This window comes from Heterocephalus glaber, unplaced genomic scaffold (assembly GCF_053883595.1).
Source record: "Heterocephalus glaber isolate CG9 unplaced genomic scaffold, H.glaber_assembly_v1.0 deba00001481, whole genome shotgun sequence".
In the NCBI taxonomy this organism is placed as follows: Eukaryota; Metazoa; Chordata; class Mammalia; order Rodentia; family Bathyergidae; genus Heterocephalus; species Heterocephalus glaber.
Window position 1 is genome coordinate 24,686,152 of NW_028258317.1, and position 20,897 is coordinate 24,707,048.

At 37.1% G+C, this 20,897-nt stretch overlaps 1 long non-coding RNA gene across 1 annotated transcript in view; it reads right to left on the bottom strand.

The window, feature by feature from the left end:
* Nucleotides 1-20,897, bottom strand: part of LOC110347743 (uncharacterized) — a 185,241-nt gene that overhangs the window by 63,170 nt on the left and 101,174 nt on the right. The window contains exon 2 of the long non-coding RNA XR_015440044.1: nt 12,907-12,983. This is a non-coding gene — a long non-coding RNA (uncharacterized LOC110347743). The remainder of the gene's footprint in view (nt 1-12,906; nt 12,984-20,897) is intronic.

Here is a 20,897-nt window from a genome sequence, read left to right on the forward strand (position 1 = left end):
TTACCCAAGAAAGCACCATCAATTATTGACAGATGTACCCTGTGAAGAGAAATAGCCTTAAAACTAAAAGACTGAGGAAAAAGCATGCCTCAACCCCTTAAGCCAATTATCCAAGGTGATTTTGAGCATTAAATCCTTAGATATGCTTAATTTACTATCCTTGCCTGTAAGCACAGAAAGAATTGTATGGAAGGGGAAAAAGTGGTAGCCAATTCAATACTGGTTTTAAAAACAAAGACAAAGAATAGCATAGAGGGGGAAAACAGGAGGTAATATGTGGGTGTTGGATGCTTGTGGGTTTATAGATTGAACATCCCCATCCCTTGTGCACCTTGCCCCCTTGTTGCACAGCCAGCTACTCCCCACCTGTCTTTGTTCAGTACAGAAATAATTACACTTACCTGCCTCTGACCTAATAATTACACAGTGCCTGATTTTGTTCTCAGCATGTTCACTGTGGTCGAATTTCCTTGGTTTTCAGTGCAAAGGCCTTACTAAAGATGTTAACATTATTTGCTTTAACATCAAGCCAGTGACAAGGCTATGTAAGGTTCTGTAAAAAGCCAAGAGACCAGTGTGAATCCAACCCAGGGGGCTTGTAATCTGTGTTTGACATGTAGATATTAGAAAGTCTTGGCAAGACTACAAAGCTTGTTTACATGTGAGAAAAGAAAGGGAATGCGTGAGGCCAATACATTTGAGAATGCTAATGTTTCTTGATAGTTTTTCAAAAGAAGAAACATAGGACAGAATTTTTTCTCTAAATTCCAAACTATGAGGCAAAGGTGACTAATTATGCCCACTTAGCTTTAATTTGCATATCCTAAGGAGTAAGGGAGCATGTCTGCACACACACACACAGACACATATGCACATTGTATTATGCTGTGGATGACAGAAATAAAGAAAACTGGGATGGGGAAGACAACTAATCTATATAAGAATTTTTGCGTGATGAATCAAATACTTCTATGCTAAGAAAATAAACCCTGCTATACGTTACCTAAAAAAAAATTACTACCCAGATCCCAGTGAGAAGCCTAAGAAGATGAGAGCTGTGGGGGAGGGGGGCATCCCAGCAAGGGCCCCGCCCTGAAAAGAGCTGCACAGGTGCACAAGCAACAGCCAGGGGTCCCCCCAGGTTCCATTGGTAAGTGTGCCCAGATCCCAGTGAGAAGCTCATATGGACCAGGAGCTGAGCAGATGCCAGCAGATCCCAGCCAGCACCCCACCCAGACACCAGCAGCTTGGGCCCAGAGGCTCCAGCCAAATGCCTGCCTGGAAAAGAGCTACACATGTGGGCAAGCAACAGCCAGAGGACCACCCAGACATCATCAGTACAATGGTGAGCAGCAAAGAAAAGGCCCCATGGTGGCTTGCTGAGAAATGAAGACCACTGAGCAACCAAAAGGTGCAGCAGGCTGCATCTGTTGAAATGAGAAGACACATGAGGCTCAAAACCAGACCTCCAAATCACCTACAGCAACCCCAAAGGGCTACAGATGGAACAACCTAATACTCAACTACCTGGGTTCCCTAAACTAGCAACAAAAGAGGAGCTAGAAAAAATGAAATTAGAAATAATTTCTCAGTTAACAATAGAGATCTTGTCCACAGTACAAGAAATGATTAATAAATCTAGAACAGACACAGTTAATAGAGGAGCTGAGGAACATGATGGTATCCCAGCATAGGAAATAAATGGAATCCAAAAAACAGATGCAAACAAATATCCAGTAGATTAAAAACTCCACTGATAGTTTACACAACAGAATGAGCCAATGTAAGGACAGAATTTCAGATGTAGAAGACAGGATTGCAACTGGTGACCAGGAAAAGAAAAATTTCTTAAAAATAATAGAGGACCATGAGAAATCAATCCAGGAGCTGCTAGACGATGCAAAGAAGAAAAACATAAGACTGATCAGAGTCAATGAAAACACAGGAGAGTGAAAACAACATAAAAAAAACTATTCACAGAAGTAATGGCAGAAAACTTCCCAAGTAGGGGAAAAAACCTTGACATACGGATAAGTGAAGCATATGGGTCTACAACTAGATGTGATACAAAAAAACCCTACACCTAGGCGTATAATAGTCCAGATTCCAGGAACTCAACAGAAGAACAAAATTCTACAAGCAGTTAGAGAAAAGAAACAAATCACATACAAAGGAAAGCCCATCAGAATCACAGCAGACTTCTCAACGCAAACCCTCAAGAAAAGAAGAGCTTGGGGTGATGTATTTCAAGCCCTAAAGGAAAACAGCCTCCAACCCAGACTGATGTTCCCTGCAAAATTGTCTTTCAAAATGGGTGGAGAGGGCCAGGGATTTAGCTCAGTGATTCTGCCATCTGCCTCACAAGCACAAGATCCTGAGTTCAATTCCAGGTACAAAAAAAAATTGATGGAGAAATAAGATACTTTCATGACAGAGCACCTTAGGAACTTCATGAATATCAAACCACCACTCCAAAAAACTTTAAACAATATCCTAGGAAAAGACAATGAGGATCACAACCCCAGGAAGCCGAGCAGAATGATTCCATCAGGCACAACATGAAAGTAAATCCAAACGGGGAGACTCCAACAACAAAAAAAAGTCACAACAAGGATAAGTCAATACATATCAGTTATAACCATCAAGGTCAATGGTCTCAATTCACCAATCAAAAGAAATAGACTGGCAGAATGGGTCAAGAAGCAAAATCCAACAATATGCTGCATACAAGAAACACACTTAATTCAAAAAGAAACTCATAGACTAAAAGTTAAAGGGTGGAAAACAATACTCCATGCAAGAGGAACCCGAAAAAAAGCAGGACTAACTATCCTCTTTGAAGATCAAATGAACTTCAAACCGACAATGATTAAGAGAGACAACGAAGGACACTACATCCTTGTAAAGGGAACAATCCAAGAGGAAGAGATGACAATCATAAATATCTATGCACCAAACAATAGTGCACCCAACTACATAAAACAAATACTAATGAACATGGAAAATCAAATAAGCAGTAATACAATAGTAGTGGGGGACCTCAATACCCCATTGTCACAAATAGATAGATCAACTAGACAAAAAATAAGCAATGAACTTCTAGAACTCAATCAAACTCTTGAGCAAATGAATTCAACAGATATTTACAGAGTGTTCTACCCCACAAAATCAGAATACACATTTTCTCAGCGGCACATGGGTCGTTCTCCAAAATAGACCACATACTTGCTCAAAGAACATGTTTCAGTAAGTGCAAAGGAACTGAAGTTATTCCCTGTATATTATCAGACCATAGTGTGATGAAATTGGAGATCAATAGCAAAAGAAACTACAAGAATTTCATGAAACATGGAAATTGAACACACTTCTGAATAACCAATGGGACACAGAGGAAAGTAAGAAGAAATTAGACCATTCTACAATGAAATGACAATGTCAATACTACATACCATATCAGGATCTACGGGACACAATGAAAGCAGTTTTATGAAGGAAATTAATTGCAGTGAATACTCATATTAGGAAAAGAGAGCTAGTTCATATAAACAACCTGATGCTGAACCTTAAGCTTCTAGAAAAAGAAGAGCAGGACAAACACAAAGCTTACACAAGGGAGGAAATTATAAAGATCAGAACAGAAATCAATGTAGACTAAAAGAATGATACAAAAAAATCGATGAAGCAAAGAGGTGTTTCTTCAAAAGAATAACAAAATTGACAAACCCTTACCCAGGCTTATCAGAAAAAGGAAAGAAAAGGCCAAAATCCACAAAATTAGGAATGAAAAGGGTGAAATTACAATGGACCCAGCAGAAATCCAGAGGATCATCAATACCTACTTCCAGAACCGATACACCAATACGATGGAAAACACAGAAGAAATGGACAGATTCCTAGATATGTATGAATTACCAAAGTCGAATGAAGAAGACCTGAAAACTCTAAACAACCCAATAACAATTAACGAAATTGAAAGTGTAATTAAAAACTTACCAACTGAGAAAGCCCAGGGCTGATGGCTTCACTGCTGAATTCTACAAGACATTTAGAGAGGAACTGCTGCCACTACTGTTTAAACTCTTCAATGAAATTGAAAAGGAAGCAACACTCCCAAATTCATTCCTGGAAGCAAGCATCACCTTGATCCCCAAAGCAGAGAAAGACCCACCCAGAAAAGAGAACTATAGGTCAATCTCACTAATGAACACAGATGCAAAAATCCTTAATAAGATACTGAGAAATAGAATGCAGAAGATCATCAAGAAGATCATACGCCCTGACCAAGTGGGATTCATCCCAGGGATGCAGGGATAGTTCAACATATGCAAATCAATCAATGTAATACACTATATTAATAGAGCCATGGGCAAAAACCATATGATCATCTCAATAGATGCAGAAAAAGCATTTGACAAAACCCAACATGCATTCATGATAAAAACACTACAAAAAATTGGAATAGATGGCCTCTATGTCAATCTGATAGAAGCCATCTATGAAAAACCCACAGCCAATATCATCCTAAATGGTCAAAAACTGAAATCCTTCACACTAAAATCAGGAACAAGACAAGGATGTCCACTATCACCACTCATGTTCAATATAGTCTTGGAAACATTAGCTATAGCAATTAGACAAGAGAGAGAAATAAAAGGAATAAAGATAGGAAATAAAGAAGTCAAATTGTCATTATTTGCAGATTACATGATACTCTATATAGAAGACCCCAAGAACACCACCAAAAGTCTTCTAGACTTAATAACCAAATTCAGTAGAGTAGCTTGATACAAGATCAACACAAAAAAATCAATAGCTTTCCAATACACAAACAACAGACTCACTGAAAGAGGAACTAGAGAAATAACTCCCTTCACAATAGCATGCAAAAAAATGAAATTCCTAGCCATCAACCTAACACATGAAATCAAAGACCTCTACTCTGAAAACTATAGCACTCTGACAAAAGAGACCAAAGATGATATCGGAAAATGGAAAGATACCCCTTGCTCCTGGGTAGGAAAAATCAACATAGTGAAAATGGCCATACTTCCAAAACTGCTATATAGATTCAATGCAAATCCCAATTGAAATCCCAGCAGCATACTTCACAGACCTTGAGAAAACAACCCAAAAATTCATTTGGAACAAGAAGAGACCTAGAATAGCAAAAGCAATTCTAAGCAACAGAGACATAGCACGGGGTATCACAACCCCCTACTTGAAACTATACTACAAAGCTACTGTCATAAAAACAGCATGGTACTGGCAAAGAAACAGACCTGAAGACCAGTGGAACAGATTAGAAGATGCAGAAACAACTCCAGACAAACTCAGCAACCTCATCTTCGACAAAGGAGCCAAACACCCTCACTGGAGGAAAGATAGCCTCTTTAATAAATGGTATTGGAAAAATTGGCCTTCAATTTGCCAAAGATTAAAACTAGACCTATACCTCTCACCATGCACTAAACTAAAATCGAAATGGATTAAAGATCTAAATATTAATACAGAAACACTAAAGTGGCTGGAAGAGGGGTTAGGCAGAACTCTTAAAAACTTTGGCATAGGAAAAGATTTTATGCCAGGGATTTAGCTCAGTGGTTTCGTCGCCTGCTGTGCAAGTGCAAGGACCCGAGTTCAATCCCTGGTACCAAAAAAAAAAAAAGAAAAGATTTTTATGAACAAAACCTCAGTTGCACATGAAGTAGCACAAACAATCAACAAGCGGGATCTATTCTTATTAAAAAGCTTCTGCACAGCAAGAGAAACCACCAACAGTGTGAAGAGACAACCCACAAAGTGAGAAAAAATTTTACAAGCTGTCCCACAGACAAAGGTCTACTATCTACAATCTATAAAGAACTTAAAAAAATCAGACCTCCCAAATTTAAAGGCCCAATCCAAAAACGGGCATCTGAAATGAACAGACATTTTTCACACAAAGAAGTAGACATGACAAATAAACATATGAAAAAATGTTCAACATCACTGGTCATTCGAGAGATACAAATGAAAACAATACTGAGATTCCACCTTACCCCAGAAAGAATGGCTGCTATCATGAAATCAATGAACAACAAATACTGGCAGGGCTGTGGGGAAAGAGGAACAGTGCTCCACTGCTGGTGGAAGTGTAGATTGGTGCAACCACTGTGGAAATCAGTATGGAGATACCTCAAAGAACTAGCACTGGACGTCCCATTTGACCCAGCTATCTCCTTAGTGGGCATCTTCCCAAAAGAATTAAAAGAATCATACCACTGCAGTATATGTGCACCCATGTTCATAGCGGCACAGTTTGTAATAGCTAAAACATGGAGACAGCCCAATTGCCCATCAACTGGAGACTGGATAAATAAAATATTGGTTTTTTAATGAAATGAAGTACTACTCAGCCATAAAGAATGAGAAATTAGAGACATTTATAGCTAAATGGATACACATGGAGGCAATACTCTTAAGTAGAATAAATAGGATACACATGTGTAGATGCCGAATAGTTTCTCTGGTGTCAGAAACTAAAAGCGTAAATAAGGATCAAAAGGCATAATAGATATTGTGAAATAGGAAGAAAAGGTCTGAAGGGGAAGGGAAAGTGGAAAGGACTGGGGAAAGGAAAGAAAGGAATGGAATTAATATGAGAAAAAGAAAAAATGGAAACAAAGTCTTTGTAAATAGGGAGGGGTGCAGTGGTTGAAGGGAGGGCAGGGGAATGGGGAAAAAATAAGAACCAAGAGAGATTATGTAAAGGTGCAAATTTCGAATGATGAATGTCATTATATTGTATACCTAAAATGTAGCAATAAATTAATTTTTAAAAATTACTACCCTGACTTAATCCAAACTATGGTTAACAGTATAGCTATAAAACATTTTTAAATTATCTTCTTGTATCTCATGACCTGGCAGAATAATTACAGGCTACACCTTTCATCTTCTTTACATTTTTTTTAGTAAGAAATAAGTGATCCGTTGAATTGGGTTATTAAAAGACTGACCTCTTTTAGAATGCATTATTAAAATTTGCATGTAAAATTCAAAAGCTTTTGACTTTTATAGTTTTAACTTCTAAATTCAAAATCAGGGGGCCGGGGATTTAGCTCAATGGCTCCAGTACCTGCCTTGCAAATGCAAGGTCCCGAGTTCGATCAATCTCCAGTAAAAAAAAAAAATTCAAAATCAACATTTGAGTTCCACCTGGGTTCCAGAGACTGTGCATGTCCTTTCAAAGGTACTACCTCATTTGGTCAACACTCAGATTCCAAACCAGGTCTACTGATTCAAATCAAGTATGACTTCCACTCCATCACCACCTTCTACCCTTCCGGGGTCATCAAGTCCTTCAGAAACACAGGAAAGAAACTGGGAGAAGAGGTGCAGAGGCAGCCTCATATAGAATGCTATGTCAGTAATGAAATCCATATGGCAAGGTCTGTTTCCAGTCTATCACTGGCTTGCTATAAGAGGTAAATATCTACTCTTTGGAGACCCTTATTTCTCTAAATGTGAAACACAAAATACAGGATCACAAAAATATTGTCAAAGATCTTAAATATTTTGTACCTTTGAGATTTCCTTTGTATTCAATGTATGACTCTAAGCTTAAATCATCAAATGTGTATACTTGAACAAGAGATGAACTTTTGACAGGGAGTTATTTTCAGCAATATTGTCATTGCTTAAAATTTCACGTTTAAGAGAGGAGCAGTCTGGGGCAAGAGGATCCCTCTTTGGAACTGCCATCATCCCTGGGACATATCCTTAACATCTTCAGATTTTTACCCTGTAAGGAATGGAAATTTTTTATCCTTTAGAAGCATACTTAAAACCATCAAAAACTTGTTCAGAGCCAAGGGTGATAAATAAAGTGAGGGATCAAACCGAATAATATCATTTTGATATTATCTAAGACGTGATTGTAAAGAAAAATCACTTAGTAATTTTGAAGAATTTATAAGCTTACTTTGAAGACAACTGCAAAAAAGAATTCCAGAATATTATAGTGTATAACCTATACACTTACATACTTGCAACATGTTAGGCCATAAAAATGAAGAGTATGACTAATGATCTTTGTACTTCTAGTTGATATCAGCAGGGACTATGGCCCCCCAAAATAAGCAAAATATAGTGATTCACCCTTTTCCATGGAGAATAAGTTCCTAGACCCCCAGCACAAGCTTGAAGCTGCAGACAGGACAAGTCTCTGTTTCTCTGTCTCTGTCTCTCTCCACTTTCTCTCTCTCTCTCTCTCTCTCTCTCTCTCTCTCTCTCTCTCTTTCTCTCTCTCCCCCATGTTTTTTAACCTCTGCATATAAACATATAATAGTTTATAAATTAGGCACAGTCAGAAATTAATCATAATAACTAAGAGCAAAACAGAACAACTATAAAAATATATTATAATAAAAGTAATTTCAAACTTATAAATTATTTCTGAAATTTTCCATTTAATATTTCAGACACCAGTGCCACAGATAGCTGAAATCATGGAAAGTGAAACTGTGCATAAGAAGGTACAAAAAATAAACACAAATATGGGGTTAAAAAGAAATAGCAACATGAATGGTATACAAAATAGGCTAACACAAGCAGATCTACTTTAGAAAGGAGTCAACCAAGACCTGTCTGAAAAGGTGGCATTTGATGAGAAGCACTGTGAAGTTCAGGGCAGCAGCTCCCATTCACAGCAATGAGCAAGAGCCAATGTAGCATGTGCCGGGGTGTTGGGAATGAAAGCAGCTTGCCACCTTCTAAAAACAATCAGAAGGCAAATTCCTCTGGAGAACTTAGAAGGAGGGGCATGGTGGCCTGAAATGTGATCACAGAGGAAAGCAGAGGGCAGATGGTGTCTAAAGTTGATGCCAGCAGCCTGTGTACAAAGGAGTTTGTTTTAGTGTAGTGAGAAGAATGAACGATATTACTGTTGTTTAACAGGTGAGGAAACAAACTCTGAGTGGTGACAAGATTTATCAAGATTATTAAACCTGTCAAGCACAGTACTCTGTTTCAGGTCTTTCCATTCTCTCCTCTTTCCCGCAAATATGTAATGAGTGCATATTGAGTGCCAAGCATATTAATACTTGTGAGATAAGATAAGAGTCTTAATCTCAATGAGATTAAGTCTGGAGTTGAAAAATGGTCATGTGAACAAATGCAAGAAAACATAACAAATGCTATGCCCAGAAGTCTCTCCAGAATAGAGGAGACCCAAAGGAGATAGAAGCCAGTTCTGTGTGGGTAGGGCAGGCGAGATGAGAGAGTTAGCACGGAGTTCAGTCTCCAGAAGATGACTGTTTATGAGGAAAATGGAAATCAGAGATGTAGAGAATAAAGCAATGCTGTGGGCTCAGGGGATAGGGAGCTGTTTTAGCATGGGGGGGGGGGGCGCTGGTGTAGGGACGAAAAAATGGATACGGCCAAGGGCCAAATAATGAGCCCCTGGCATGTAAAGAAAGTTTGGACTTCATTCTCCAAACAGTGGAAGGCAGTAACTGCTTTCAACCAGGGCAGCAATACAATTGGACTTGCTAGACAGATCACACCAACACAGCTGTAGAGGTGGTTTGTGGTAGTGGCAAGGGCAACAGGAGAAACAGCAACACCAGTGAGGACATGTGTAAGGTCCAGAGAAGAGGAAAATAAGATCTGAGGAAAGACACTGGGCAAGGGCTGCAGGGATGAGAACATAATGAATAAATGGTAAGGAGGAGGAAGGTAGGGGACTTAGGGTGAATTCTGGGTTCCTATGACTTTTGACTCACAGTTTAATATTTTTGAGATGGGAATTTTTTGCAACTTGTGTGAAAAAACAACTTTTATTTGTTACAGGCAGTTTAACATCTCCCCTGCCAGCTAAGATAAACTCACCTGAAATTTTAATGATTCCAATTTTAAATGATTCTTAAAGAGACTATAATAAACTTTCCTCTAACAAACTATTATTTAGAAAACAATGAAACTTTTTTTAACCTAAAATCATCAACACAATGGCTCTGCTAGACTGAAGAACAAATTTCCACATTGCCCTTGACAGAGCTGATAGCTAAGCAGAAAAAGAAGGTAGTTTTTTGGAGGGTTTTTTGGTACTGGGGATCGAACTCAGGACCTTGCGCTTGCGAGGCAGCAACCACTGAGCTAAATCCCAACAGAAAAGAAGGTAGTTTTTAACAAATTAAATTTCCTACAAATTAAGTTTCTATCAAAGGGAAAATATTAGAACTCTATTTAAGAATATAGTTCTCTCTCTGGAATGCTCAAGAAGTGTGAAATAATAATCCTTTTTATGTTTGGATCTGTCTGGACATGCCCTGCTACTATCATAAACACAGCACACACAAGTGCAATTTCTGTTCCCAGATGCTGAAAAAACAACTTCAGGTTCAAGTCTGAGAATGGACTTGAAATATTTGATATTAACACAGCATAGATGTACCTGAAAAACAACACATTTCAAAATTATATTTAAAGGTCTTTCAGAAAAATTTGGCTTTCAGGGACGAGGGTCGGTGACACTTATACACTAATTATTTCTGGGGCTTATATAAGTCAGCTTCCATACACATTCCATGTTCATCTTAGTCTTTTCCTCCACATTCCCTCTCTCTCATCCATTTTATTTTGTCATGCGTATTCTTTTGAAAGATATAGAAAACCCTTAACCATGCTTAGCAGGAGAAATTATTTGAGGCTCTGACTAACTTAATGTTTCACACCAATGATGCAATGTGCAGAGAACTTCAAAGCATCCTCATCAATGGTCATGAGAACTGTGCCTGTTACAGTATTTTAAAGATCTGAGATATATGTTATCATCACACGATAAGAGAAGAAAGGACCTCAGCAACTCACTCAACATCACATGGCCACTAAGAAACAGATTTGGAGTTCAAACCCAGCTCCATGACTCTAGAGCTAATGAAGCATGTGGGCAGCAGTTCCCAATTCCAGTGAACATCACAACACTAACTGTTTGGTAAATTTCTACAGGTCTTGCCTAGGTAGCTCTTTTTTGGTTTTTGCAAGCACAGAAGAGAAAAATAATTTTGATTTATATGCATGTACCCTTAATTGGCTATCCTGCTTATTTATTTCAGAATACAAAGGCACAATTATTAAGCCTTTGGGTGTTTTCACAAATTACTAAAGGAAACAGAAACAATGGGCATACTATGCTTGTTGCAATAGCCTGCAATTAATGGAAAGAGCTCTCATAGCTATAGTTAACTCAGCTGTAAACTCATATTCTTCCCATCTAACTCCAGAAGCAAATTTCTAAGCAAACAAATGAGTTAATTTGCTCTTTGAGCTAAAGTGGACCAAGGAGAAGCAATTCTCTATTTAGGAAGTAGTGCTGAAGTTTGTTAATGACAGCCTTGAAGTAGCCTAACATTATGGTTTCATATGATAAATTCCAGTTTTCGAAATCTAAACTGCAAACTACTAAAAATCAATTGCTTAAAGGGAAAGAGGCTGTCAGCAGGAAGTATAAAAGTGAGGAGATAGCATATTTTTATATAGATTTTTATACAATTCAGTCATTTTCCAGAGGTATGTGTTACTTAGATCAGATAGGTAATTTCCCCAGTCATGGGTCCTACATTTATGAATTGGTTTTGTATATATCATAGACATTACAGATTACTGTTTTAGAAACTGTAACTATGTCGTGGAAGTTATAGGATATAAATGGATGTTATAATGAGTTGTAAAATGGTGTAAGAAGTTACAAAATGGGCCAAGAATTAGTAGAATTGAATTTAAACAGACAAAATATAAGACCAGGAAGGTAGATGGAGTCTAACCAGTGGATATAAAATAGTTCTATCTAAGGATCTTTCAGAGATAAACACAGTATTAGTTTCCTATTGCTGTTATAACAAATATCCACAAGCTTAGTGGCTTAAAACAACTCAAATGTATTAACTCACAGTTGTTAAAGGTGAAAAGTCTAGGTGGGCTGGACTAGGCACTCTGCTTAGGGTCACACCCACCAAATTCAAGGTCTTGGCAGTGATGCATTCTTTACTCAAGGTGCTGGGGAAGAATTCTCTTCTAATCTTATTCAGGTGTTAGAAAAATTCATTTCCTTCCACAGGTATAGCTGAGGCTCCCACTTACTTGCTGCTATAAACCAGGAGGAAGTTTTCACTCCTAGCAGCTGCCCACATTCTTTCTCAGGCCTTCTCTGTGACCCACCCCCTCCCACACCAGAAATGGTAATACCGCCCATTTCATGCTTTATAATTGTCTGATTTCTTCCACATCTCTGACTCCAGTAAGTCAAATTTCTGGAAAGAAATTTATTTATTTTTCTGAGCTCATATAATTAGATGGGGCCTACCTGGATAATTTAGGATAAGCTCCATATCTTAATATCTTATCCTTGACTATATCAGCAGTCTTTTTTTTTGACTGAATAACATTTTATTTAGCCTAATATACCCCAAACAGTATCAGTTCAACCTGAAACAAATATAAAAATATTAATATTACTTTTCATTCTAAAAGTGCATCGATACTAAGTCTTGGAAATCTGATGTAAAAGGTTGTCCTAGAAGAACAATACAACTGTATTTTTTAGAAAAGTATTTATACAGCTTCAATTTTTCATTTGAATTTTAATTAACTAAAATTATAAATTCAGTTCATCAGCTTCCCTAGCCACATTTACTACAATGCCACTTCACTCACTGCGGAGCACTCTCATAACAGCACAGTTCCATTAACCCTTTCCCACCCTTTGTGGTACTTCTGCATTTCTTTTTCTTTCATTTATAACTGAAGAAACCAAAACACATTTGCTGTTTTTATTTTAAATGTCAATATTCCTTTAAAGTTCAACTATATATTTAGCATGCATTAAAAAAAATCTCTAAAACATTTTAGGTTTGCATGCATATTTACCTTTTCTCGGGTATGTAGTCTTCATTGTAGACCTGAATTCCCATCTAACTTCTTTCAGCACTTCCTGCAGTACAAATCTGCTGGCAACAAATTCAACATTCATCATTTTTTTTTTGGTAACAATAAATATAGCATCTGTATTTCCACTACACTTATTTAACAAATCTTAACATTCTAGACTAACTCATTAAGGTTTTAGGATCACAAGTATCATTTTTGATGCAAGAAAGAAGAGGATGAGTAAGGGAAGAAATATGAATGAGAGTAGGCCTTAATTTGAACATAATGTCAGGCAGTAAGTAGGGAGGACAGAACTCAGCAATAAATTCAGCATAGAATGGGTAAGGTGAGAGGTCAAACTGAGAGGAGACTGACAAAAGACAAGTAGGGACACATTTTACCTGTACCCCAGAGAAATCTAGGTAGGAAAGGAAGTGGGCTAATATTTACCTAAAATTTACTAACACATCATTTCCATCCACCATTACCTAAAACATTCATCATTTTAAATGTCCCTAATTTGAATATATTCATATGGTGGATATAGAATTCTACATTGAGAGGTTTTGTTTTCATTTCAGACCTTTAAAGATACCATCCCATTGTCTCTGATCACCATTGTTCCTGTGAGAAATTAGCTCTCATTCTTATACTATTTCCCTATATCTAGCATGAATTTACTTTTTCTCAAGCTGACTTTAATACTTTTTTCTTTAGCTTTCATTTTTGGCAGCTTGTGTCCTATTGGCAGTCTTTTTTGCCAAATAAAATGATGTAACAAATGGCAGTTTTACCACCACCAGCAAAACTCCATGGCACACGGGTACAGACACACACACACTCAAGCATGCACGCAAATTCCACATTTCATCAACACCAGTTTCTCAGGGACCTGGCACACAAATGATTTGTGAAAGAATGTGGCTGCCAAAACCACCAAGATATGTTCCAGAACTTGTGAGTGTGGGAAAAACCCTGTACATCAGTGCCTGTCTGTTCACAAGGTAAGCAAATCAACTTAGTTTACACAATACTGTTTTGAGCTCTGAAAGACACAGAGCACCTTAATATACAAGTTAGCAGAAAATATATTGATCATATTGTCAAGAAAATGTCAGAAAACACTGAGGGTATGTTTCATAACTATTACTTTCTTACTCTGTGCCAGGTATTACACAGCATTTAACATACACCATTGTGACTATATGACTATGTATATGACTATGTATGTGTATGACTATATAAATTTACACTATGTGACAGGATGTGGTGGGATAAAATTGTGCATGATTCACTACTGCCACAGAATCACTAACTTTGCCTCAAATCCCAAATCTGCTTTGACATCACAGTCTGCAAATTATAGTCTATCAGCAGACACAGCTCACTGATCTCTGTTCATCTTTTATGCAACAAAAAATCATTTCTCAGTAAGAATGCCACTGCATGATAATCACTTCATAGTGAGATCCAGCCAACACAAAAAATTCCAATACAAACACAAATGTCAGAATTTTTAAAAATTTCTTTGAGTTGATATTTAAAGGACAAAGGTGTTTATTATCTCTTCCCAGTCAAAATATTAACGTGATTAAGCATAGAAGTACCTTAGGGACAGCAATTTGTATTTTTCACTGATCATAATGACAATGATCCAAATCATTAATCTACTGATTTCCCTGAGTACATTGAATTAAAGCCAGTTGAAATTAAAAGAGCTTAGACATTATGTCCTAGGTTGTATTTAGAATCCACCATTTCATTTTTGCATAGCCATCAGCCCAGAGGTAATTTTCTGCCTTTCTTTTAACTGAACTATTCTGATATTGTTGTTGTTGTTGTTGTTGTTGTTGTTGGTTTGGGGGGTGGTTCTTTTCTTTTTTCTTTGAGACAGGGTCTCATTATGTAGTTCAGGCTGGCCTTGAATTCACTATGTAACCCAGGTTGGCCTCAAATTCCCTGCAATTCTCTTACCTCAGCCTCCCAAATTCTGGGATTACAGGCATGTGGCACCTCTCTTAGCTTAACTAAACTATTACAAAAAGGAAAATGGTAGCCAAAATAACTCACTCTAATATTTCTGTTTTTTCTTCTGTTCCTTGTGGTAGACAAGTGAAATTAGAGACTAATACTCACTGACTTCAGAATGAAGTTTGAGTACCTATGATTTTTATTAATATTCTTCAAACATTGCCCTGTGCAACACTGTTCCATGAAAATGAAAGAATTTTTAGATGTAGGAAATCATATATTAACATAACCTTCATTCTTTCTAGGAAAAATTAGGGTTTTCATGACATTTTAGTATGTCTCACACCACTATAAACATTAGACAGTATTTACTTATAAACCTAGACTAGGTAGACAAGGCATATAATTTTGTATCAAAAAAATAAGAGTTTTAATTGCTTTAAGTCACTTTACTGAGTAGAAAATGAATTCAGTAAAGATATCAACTTTTTTTTAAGATATTAACTTTTATATTGATCTGCCAAATGAAAAATTGTGTGACCTTTAACATAGTTTAACAACCCTATAATGAAATCTTATTTTAATTCTCTGTTCTACATATTACTTCATGCATTATCAGCCCCAGAAAATTTTCAATGACAATAATTTTGTTGAAAGTGTCTTAATATAACCTATGTTCAAATTCATTGACTGTCATGTATTACTTGTACAGCTTCTTTATTGACATTATTTTCGAAATATTACTTTCATTCAATCCTTTTTGCACATCAAGTTTATACTACAGCTGTTATAGAAATTTACATATAGATTAAAAATTACCTTGAAGGCCATTATACCCTGATGAGTTAAAGACAAAGTCAAAATTGATAGCTGGTTTTCGTTAAATCCAAGATTATAACATTTTAGACTAGTCAAAATACAGGCTTCAGGTTCATGACTTTAGATCTGAAAATGTCAGACAGCATGATATTAGCTCAGCAGACATAGCCAATTTCAGATACATTCTTTAATGTTATTACAGTTCTGGAGTCACTATCCTTTAAATTGACTCACTTCTTTGTTTATGGTGCATCAAAGAAGCATTAAAAATAGTTGTTTCAAATCAAATCAGTTAGCAGGTCACTGACAATACAGACATTGTTAATTAGACATGAGGAGGGATGTTTTTTTCCAAATGATGGACAAGCTTGAAATTTAACTAGCTACCTATTTGGATAGCCCTAGTTTATCTGCATGTAAGCCTGTATGTATAGTTCATCCACTATACATCAGGGAAGTATTAGATGATCATGCCTAATAGGACAGATTTTTCAAACACCTCTAGTAAGCAGAAGACCATTCATGGTGGTGTGCCATTCAATTGCCTGCCATGCCTAACTTTTCCTTAAACTCTCCTGCTCATGGTCCCTATGTAAAGGGAAAGGGCAGTAGCCAGATTAGAACTATGTAACCCTACCCATCCTGGCCACCAATGGTGACCAAAGATGAACAGCCTGCCCACCCTGGTACCAAATGGGTTCTCATAGATTGTGCCAAGAAAAGCTGAAAAGTCTTGTGGAGTTGAGGGTAGCATTAGTGTCAAGACAAGCCATGTTATTAAGAAGCAGAGGCAATAGATTAGCAGGTTAAACCATCCAGCAGAGAAAAAATGAAGGAGAGTTTCAGAGAATAACAAATTTGAAAGAATATATTACACAAAAGAGATGCAGTGAAAGAGAAATAAAAACAAACTGAGACAGAAAATCTGAAAGATTCAGAGGATGGCAAAGTCGGTGAAAGAGAACTCCTAAGATCCCAGTGGCTTTCAATCTTCTGACCCAGTTTCAATGAACTGAATTTTCTCACTTCAGTGACATGATTTTATATCTTCTTCATGTTCTTCTTTTTCTATTTGAATTGATTTGAGTAGCTGTTCCTTTTAAGCCAACAAACTCATTACAACACCAAGTTAAAGCATACTTTCAAGTAGATCAACTAGTTTATATCTGGGTTTAGGAAAAGGAAAGAATGAAAAATATGTGTTGTGTAGCACAGGGAACAATTTCCTGACATTCTGATATAGAAGGACTCTTTAACCTAATACCCATTATAATATGCTATTAAAAAGTAAAGAAAGAAAGAAAATCCTATACCTGTTTTATGTTCATGAGAAAATATTAAATACTTAAGGGTTTTCAGCCTTTAAAGTCTCCAAAGAACCCAAGGTAAAGTGATATGTTTGCATTCTACATTATGAAAAGACCTTGAAGATGATTTTGAAATTGGTTCTGTACTCTGAATTTATACTTGGGTGTTTACTCAAAAGAAATTTCAGGTCTTTTTTCTGTTTATCTTACTTCTTATGCTTAACCTTGCTTTTCTATTCAATTCATAGGCTAATGATTTTGATATCATCTCTCTGTCCCCAGGTCTCTTCTTTCTAAATGTTCTGACAGAGAATATTTCCCTTTTTCCCTTTTAAGTTAAGATCAGTTCCAGTTCCCAGAAATAGAAGCAACATTACCCAAGAATTACACCATATCTGGACTACTGCCAGAGTCTAACAACTTAACACCAACTAAGATGAAAAGAAAATTAAGCCATGACTCTTTTCTCAGAAAAACTTTAATCAAATTGTTGAATTACAAATAAAAAGGTATTTATTTGAGAGTAAAATGAACTAGGCCCTAAAATAAACAAAATAAACACATAAAAATATTTGAAAGAAAAATATTTACCCAATGAATCCACATCGGCATATTTATAAAAGAGAATAAAAACTGATATCCATACAAGATGTATAAGAATGTTCATAGGGCTGCTACCTGGCTGCCACGCTGTGGACTATTTCATCTCTGCCACGTCCCTCCGCAATGCTGCCTTGCCTTGGAGCCAGCTGACAATGTACTGGATCCTCTACAAACTAAATCACAAACTGGGGGGTGAAATATTTATGGCTTCGATGCCCAAGGACCATGTGCTCAGGGACTGGATGCTGAATTAGATACTGACTGGCCTCATTTGGAATTTCTGAAACATGCACATCATGGTAATAGCACAGGCTGATTAAGAACAACCTCTAGAGCACCAAGGAGGAGCCTTTGGGGCCACCATACCACTGCCCCCAGCGACCAGGAGCAGAGCCACCCCCAGTGCCAAGTAGGTGAGATGCATGGGTACCAGGAAAAAAACCCACCACCCCCATTGAAATGAGAAGACTAGTAAACAAGTCTCAAAACCAGACTTCCAGATTGCCTAAAGCAATTGCAAAGGGAAATGAGCAGATCACCTAAAGGAACCCCAAAGTGAAATGAGAAGGAACAATCTGATACTCAACCACCTGGACTACCTAAACTGGCAACAAAAGAGGATCTGGAAAAAATGAAATCAGAAATAATTTCTCAGATAACAGCAGAGAATGTGTCCATAGTGCGAGACATGATTAATAAATCTAAAAAGGACACAGATCAAAAAATAGAGGAGCTGAGGAACATGATGGAATCACAACATAGGAAATAAATGGAATCCATAAAACAGATGCAAACAGATTTCCAGGAGATTAAAAACTCCATTGAAAGTTTACACAGCAGAATGAGCCAATGTGAGGACAGAATTTCAGATATAGAACATAAGATTGCAATTAGTGACCAGGAAAAGAAAAAATTTCTTTAAAGTAGTAAGAGCCCGTGAGAAATCAATCCAGGAGGTGCTAGATGATGCAAAGAAGAATAACGTAAGACTGATCAAAGTCAATGAAGAAGCAGAGGAGAGTGCAGACAACATTAAAAAACCTGTTCACAGAAGTAATGGCAGGAAACTTCCCAAGCAGGGGAAAAGAACTTAACATACACATAAGTGAGGCATATAGGACTCCAACTAGCCTTGATCAAAAAAAACTACACATATGGACATAAGAGTTAAGATTCCAAAAACACAACAGAAGAACAAAATTCTACTAGCAGTTAGAGAAAAGAAACAAATCACATACAAAGGAAAGCTCATTAGAATCACAGCAGACTTCTCAATGCAAACCCTAAGGCAAGAAGGGTTTGAAGTGACGTATTTCAAGCCCTGAAGGAAAACAGCCTCCAACCAAGAATGATGTACCCTGCAAAACTATCTTTCAAAATTGATGGAGAAATTCACAAAAGAGAGCACCCTAGGAACTTCATGAATATCAAACCACCCTCCAAAAATTTTTAAACAATATCCTAGGAAAAGACAATGAGGATCATAACCCCAGGAAGCTGAGCAGAATGAATCCATCAGGCACAACATGAAAGTAAATCCAAACGGGGAGACTCCAACAACAACAAAAAGTCACAACAAGGGTAAGTCAATACATATCGGTTATAACCATCAATGTTAATGGTCTCATTTCACCAATCAAAAGAAACAGACTGGTAGAGTGGGTCAAGAAGCAAGATCCAACAATATGCTGCATACAAGAAACACACTTAATTCAGAAAGAAACTCATAGACTGAAAGTTAAAGGGTGGAAAACAATACTCCATGCAAGAGGAACCCGAAAAAAAAGCAGGACTAACTGTCCTCTTTGAAGATCAAATGAACTTCAAAACGACAATGATTAAGAGAGACAACGAAGGACACTACATCCTTGTAAAGGGAACAATCCAAGAGGAAGAGATAACAATCATAATATTTATGCACCAAGAAATAGTGCACCCAACTACATAAAACAAATACCAATGAAGAGGAAAAATCAAATAAGCAGTAATACAATAGTAGTGGCAGACCTCAATACCCCACTGTCACAAACAGATAGATCAACTAGACAAAAAATGAGCAATGAACTTCTAGAACTCAATCAAACTCTTCAACAAATGAACTCAACAGATGTTTACAGAGTGTTCTACCCCACAAAGTCAGAATACACATTCTCCTCAGCTGCACGTGGGTCATGCTCCAAAATAGACCACATACTTGCTCAAAGAACATGTTTAAGTAAATGCAAAGGAATTGAAGTTATTCTCTGTATATTATCAGACCATAGTGTGATGAAATTGGAGATCAATAGCAAAAGAAACTGCAAGGATTTCATAAAACATGGAAATTGACCACACTTCTGAATAACCAATGGGTCACAGAGGAACTTGAAGAAATCAGACAGTTCCTAAAATTAAATGACAGTACAACATATCAGAATCTATGGGACACAATGAAAACAGTCTTATGAGGGAAATTAATAGCAGTGAGTACTCATATTAGAAAAACAGAGCTAGCTCATATAAACAACCTGATGCTGAACCTTAAGCTTCTAGAAAAAGAAGAGCAGGAAAAACCCAAAGATCATACAAGGGAGGAAATTATAAAGATCAGAGCAGAAATCAATCCAATGGAGACTAAAAGAATGATACAAAAAAAATCGATGAAGCGAAGAGGTGTTTCTTCAAAAGAATAAACAAAATTGACAAACCCTTACCCAGGCTTATCAGAAAAAGGAAAGAAAAGGCCAAAATCCACACAATTAGGAATGAAAAGAGTGAAATTACAATGGACCCAGCAGAAATCCAGAGGATCATCAACACCTATTTCCACAACCTATATGCCAATAAGACAGAAAACACGAAAGAAATGGACAGATTCCTAGATATGTATGAATTACCAAAGTCGAATGAAGAAAACTTAAAAATTCCAAACAACCCAATATCAATCAATGAAATTGAAAGTGTAATTAAAAACTTACCAACTGAGAAAGCCCAGGGCTGATGGCTTCACTGCTGAATTCTACAAGACATTTAGAGAGGAACTATTGCCACTACTGTTTAAACTCTTCAATGAAATTGAAAGAGAAGCAATATTCCCAAATTCATTCCTGGAAGCAAGCATCACCTTGATCCCCAAAGCAGAGAAAGATGCAGCCAGAAAAGAGGACTATAGGCCAATATCACTAATGAACATAGATGTAAAAATTCTTAAAAAGATACTGGCAAATAGAATTTAGAAGATCATCAAGAAGATCATACACCCTGACCAAGTGGGATTCATCCCAGGGATGCAGCAGATGGTTCAACACACAC